This window comes from Mandrillus leucophaeus, unplaced genomic scaffold (assembly GCF_000951045.1).
Source record: "Mandrillus leucophaeus isolate KB7577 unplaced genomic scaffold, Mleu.le_1.0 Scaffold861, whole genome shotgun sequence".
Lineage (NCBI taxonomy): Eukaryota > Metazoa > Chordata > Mammalia > Primates > Cercopithecidae > Mandrillus > Mandrillus leucophaeus.
This window is the reverse complement of record NW_012109375.1, coordinates 1,622,305-1,628,276: the sequence shown is the minus strand read 5'-3', so window position 1 is coordinate 1,628,276 and position 5,972 is coordinate 1,622,305.

Genomic DNA, 5,972 nt, shown 5'->3' with positions numbered 1-5,972 from the left:
TGTCCTTTGTAGGGACAAGGATGCAGCTGGAAACCATCATTCTCAGCAAACTATCGCAAGAACAGAAAACCAAACACCACATGTTCTCATTCACAGGTGGAAACTGAACAATGAGAACACTTGGATACAGGAAGGGGAACATCACACACCACACACCGGGGCCTATTGTGGGGAGGGGGGAGGGGAGAGGAATAGCATTAGGAGATATACCCGATGTAAATGACGAGTTAATGGGTGCAGCACACCAACATGGCACATGTATACATATGTAACAAACCTGCACGTTGTGCACAGGTACCCTAGAACATAACGTATAGTAAAAAAAATACAAAAATACATTTAAAAACTGGATATTGTAGGTGATATATTGTCACACATCTGAATATTGATTTTCATCTTTCTCTCTAGAGTGTATTTTTATTGTTGTTTGCTTGTTTACTTGTTTACTGACTTGGCTGAAATATTTTAGTGAAGTCTATTCTTCCTACTGTGTGAAGACTCTGATTTCATTCGTCATAGCGTATAGGCTAGGATATGTGCACAATCATCATGGGATAACAGTTGTTTTAGTAGGGCTCTCTTTGTCTCTTTTTCTGATCTCTGTTAAGCTATCTTGCCTCTATTGGTATTACACCCAACTGTTAAGACTCCACTAATTGTGAGCTGATTGCTTTATTGTTTTTGACAATGTCTTGGGGCATAAATTACTCTGCAGTCTGGTCCAATTAAATTTGGGCAGGAATGGGCTTTCAGTACTTTCTTGGAGGTTTGTTTTGACTTTAGAAGAGCTTTTCATAGTTGTCTATTTCCCTGGTTGTCTCTAGTAAAATAGCTGGCTTACAGTTTAGCTTGTTTCTCTCATAGGACTAACAGCATCTTCTTAAATGTTTATCATCTAAATCTTCATTGTTTTTGAGAGCACTATTAGTCTCTAAGCTGCTGTTCTGGACACTGGGTGGGGGCGAGTACCCTTTGGTCTCAATTTGCCTCTCCTGACATTGAGAGTCTGCCCTATGAGTGAACTAGAGTGAAAGTAATATGGGTCCTAATATTCTTGGCTTGTCTAGTCTGGTTAGAGCTCTATGAGTAGAGGCTGGATAAAGAAATGAAACCTCTAGCAACTCATCTAACAATTTAGCCCCTAAAACTAAAAGTTAGAGGGGTTTAGAAATGCTGATGGCCCACACCTCCTATCAGATGCCCTGTCCCTTGATAGGGAGCTGGAAAGAGGAGAAACACTGTCTTCTTAGCCATACCCACCTAGAATGATGGCCCTTCTGTCAAGCTGAGTTGGTGGGCAAAGGTCTGGTGAGGGAGTCGAGAAAAGGCAGAAGAAGAAAGTGGATGTGGCTCAAATTTCAGAATAAATGTTTCTTCATTTATTTGTTATATGCCCTTAGGATAATTTTCAGAAACTTTAAGTTAGGGGTGTGGTGGAGGGATGTGTGTGTACACACATATGTACAAATATGCATCCATAAATACATATGTATACATTACTTATTTCACTGGGGAACATTTCTATGAGGTTCCACATGTTGCCATTCCAGAAGTGGAATCTCTGCTCTCATTATTAGTTTTTGAGTCAGTCTTGCTAACTATCATAGGTGGTACCTGTATGCTGTAATCATGTTCTTTCCTTTAACCATTTCAAGAATAGGGTATTGTAATAGCTCCATCTTGGGGACTGCAGCTTTGGAGCTTTTCCTTTTCCCTCAAAATTTTCCCAGGAGAATAAGAATCTCAGCCTCCCCGAGGTCTGATTTAAATAGCAAATATGACTTTTAGCAACTTTCCAATGTTTTAAAATGTGAAAATTGTAGTAATTTTTTCTATAGACAGGGTATTAAAACCTTTAGCTTATTTTAATGACAAAACATGATTGCCTTAATTGATAAAGAAAATGCAACATATACAACACAATAAAATATTATTTTGTAATGAATTAGCACTACTAATTTATGCTTCAACACGAATAAACCTCAAAATTTTGTATGAAAAGAAAGCAAATGCAAAATACTACATGTTGCATAATTCCACTTATATGAAATGTCCAGAAAAGGCAAATCTATAAAGACAGAAGCAAATTAGCGGTTGCCTGGAATTGGGAGAGGGAATGGATAGTGACTGAAATTGGGCACAAGAGACCATTTGGGGATGATGGAAATGTTCAAAAATTGAATTTTGTTGCTGGTTGCATAATTATGTATTTACTGAAAATCTCCTTAAATGGCTGAATATATAATATGAAAATTATACCTTCATAGAGTTGTTAATTTATGATTGATGGTCTTATTTGTCTCTAAAATCCCCATATTTTCCCATTCATAATGGGGTTGTTTTTTCCTTGTTGATTTGCTTACATTTCTTATAGATTCTGCATATTAGACCTTTGTCAGATGCATATGTTATGAATATTTTCTCCCATTCTGTAGGTTGTCTGTTTACTGATAATTTCTTTTGCTGCACATAAGCTCTTTAGTTTGATCAGATCCCACTTGTTGATTTTTGATTTTCTGGCAATTGCTTTTGAGGACTTAGACAAAATTATTTGCCAAAATCAATGTTGAGAGGATATTTCCTAGGTCGTCTTCTAGGATTTGTATAGTTTGAGGACCTACATTTAAATTTTTAATCCTTTTTGAGTGACTTTTTGCATATGTTGAAAGGTAGGGGTCCAATTACATTTTTCAGCATGTGGTTAGGCTGTTATCTCAGCACAATTATCAAGTAGGGAGTTCTTTCTCCATTGGTTGTTTTTGTCAGCCTTGTAGAAGATCAAATGGTTGTAGATGTGTTGTAGGTGGTTTTATTTCTGAGTTCGCTATTCTGTTCCACATCAGTCTACATGTCTGTTTTTGTACCACTACTACGCATTTTGGTAACTGTAGCCTTATGGCACACTTTGAAGTTGGGTAATGTGACTGATGCCTTTATTTCTGTTCTTTTTGCTTAGAATTGTTTTGGCCATTTAGACTCTTTTTGGCTTCATAAGAATTTTAGAATAGTTTTTTTTCTAATTCTGTGAAAAACAACATTGCTATTTTGATAAGAATAGCATTGAATCTGTAAGTGGCTTTGGGCAGTATGGCTATGTTAACAATATTGAGTTTTTCCAATCCATGATCATGGGATATTTTTTCATTTATTCGTGTCATCTCTGATTTCTTTCAGTAGTGTTTTGTAACTCTCCTTGTAAGATATTTCACATCCTTGGTTAGCTGTATTCCCAAGCATTTTCCTTTTCTAATGGGATTGTGTTCTTAATTTGATGTTCAGCTTGAATGTTATTGGTGCATAAAAATGCAACTGAGTTTTGTATGTTGATTTTACATCCTGAACCTTTACTGACTTGTTTACAGACATTTCTCAAAAGAATACTTAAGTGGCCAAAAAACATATGAAAAAATGCTTATCATCCCTAATCATCAGAGAAATGCAAATCAAAACCACAACGAGATACTATCACACAGAATGGCTATTTTTAAAAAGTCAAAAAATAACAGATGCGGCAAGGCTGTGGAGAAAGTGGAATGCTCAAAGCTGGTGGTAGCAATGAAAATTAGCTTAGTCACTATGGGAAGCAGTTTTGAGATTTCTTAAAGAACTTAAAACAGAGGTACTGTTTGACCCAGCAATCACCTTCCTGGGTATATATCCCAAGGAGGATCAATCATTCTACAAAAAAGATACATGCATTCTTATGTTCATCAGAGTGCTATTTACAATAGCAAACACATGGAATCAACCCAGGTGCCCATCAACGGTGGACTGGATGAAGAAAATGTGGTACGTGTAAATCATGGAATAGTACAGAGTCATAAAAAAGAATGAAATAATGTTCTTTGCAGCAACATGGATGCAGCTAGAGGCCATTATCCTAATTGAATCAATGCAGAAACAGAAAACCAACACAATATATTTTCACTTATAATTTGAGTGCACACTGAGTGCACGTGGACATAAAAATGAGAATAATAGTCCCTGTGGACTCCTAGATCAGGGAAGGAGCAAGGAGCGCAGGGGTTGAAAAACTACCTATTGGGTACTAGGCTTGCTACCTAGGTGACAAGATGCATACACCAAACCTGAGCATCACATAATATACTCATGTAACAAACCTGCCCATGTACCCCTGTACCTAAAATAAAAGTTAAAATTATTTTTTAAAAGGAAAATAAAAATAAAATCTCTACATTTTACACAGTGCCTAGCACATAGCATGTTTAATAATGCTGATCAGGTGAATGAATTAATGAATGAATGAATCAATGAGTCAGTATAAAATCCCACAGGAAACAGAGAAAGGCACCTTGCCTGCTGGTAGTGGCAACAGAGCAGGAGCACTAAGCAGCCATGGATCTCTGTACGTTTAGCATACAGTAAGAGGAAGGGAGGGAGTGACAAACATATGAAATGAAGGTGACAGGAAATTAGAGATAAGTCTTATCTAGGGTTAACTCTGATTAGCAAGTTGGTGATGACTTTAGCACCATCTACCCCCAATCAAATTCATTTCTATCTAGGGAATAAATGAAGGGAAAGATGGATGGAAAGCTGAAAAGAAAAAACTCCAGGTCTCCACCCAAGCTTCTATCAAAGGAGATCATTACTATCTGAATTTGTGTTAAGATAGCTATGTTTTCACTTTAAAAAATTTTCTGTGATAAACAAATAAACAGTGTATGAATAATTTTGAATACTCAAATTCATTATGCCACATTATTTCCTAATTGATCTTGTAGGATATCTCCTCTGTAATCTTTCATTGACCTAGAGCCTTAGCATCCTGTGTTTATTCACCTCATGAGACCAACCACATATCAGTTTTAGAAAGGTCACCAAGGACTTTATTATTCATTATTCTACCCCTAGGAATAGATTAGGTTATTGGTAAATACGTATTGTATGATTTAATGAAATATTGGAGTTACTAAAACACAATACGCAACAAACTCAGTATTGTAAATATACCTTGCAACTCTTAATTAGTTGAACAACGCATAATGTATATTTGCCAAATTACTATAGATTTCATTACCTTGTGATACCACATTGAAATGTAGATATGTTAAGAAATTTACCAAATTATAAGTGACAGGTTATACACCTACCACTCTGTTCATGAGACCATATTACTTAATAAATGGCAGCAGAAAGGCCAATAGGCTATTTTTTTTAGTTCAAAGAATTATAAAGTTCAACCTCTATTTGATAATAAAAACTAGTTAAAATTCATTTCTCTAATTTCAAAGTGTTCAAAATTTTCTTAACCACTGTACTTAAAACTTTATGGTTTTATCATTGTTTTACATACTACAAATACTTCAGGTATCTGGGTTCTGACTTTCCACCAGATAGTAACTGGGCATCTTTTACTTTCTGCTCTTTATTAATTTAGGCATTTTCCTTCCCATTAAGTGAGAAGAAAAGGCAGAGGAAGTGAAATTTAAATGAGATGCTTTTGTTACTTGATTATAATGCCAATAAACAAATTTGGTATGGGTTGAAGTTGAGAAATACTGCTAACTGCAGTTTTTCGATTATCTGTGGATTTCAATTATCCAGGGATCCTTCTTCTTTGTTGGGATAAATAACTGCAAATTAATGTAACCATTTTGGATAGAATTTAAAACCCACCATGCACAACTTCATTATCTGGAACTGGACTTTCATTTTCAAAACTGAAGGGAACTTAGGAAATTACATTATTGTTATTTTTCCCTTTCTTTGAAAAAGCTGACATAAAGTGTTTCAAGCATCAAGAAAACAATAAATCAGAAAGATTGTCAGTTAGTCTCTTTTTAGTACTTTATTGATTATAAGACTTGTATTCTATTATATCCTTGAAACTTAGTGGCTATGATTCTTGAAAAACATTTTAAGACATAAGAATATATAAGACATAAAAGTTTCATTCTTGTATATTACATGCACATGCTATTGCAACAGTTATGAAAGAAATGTATAAA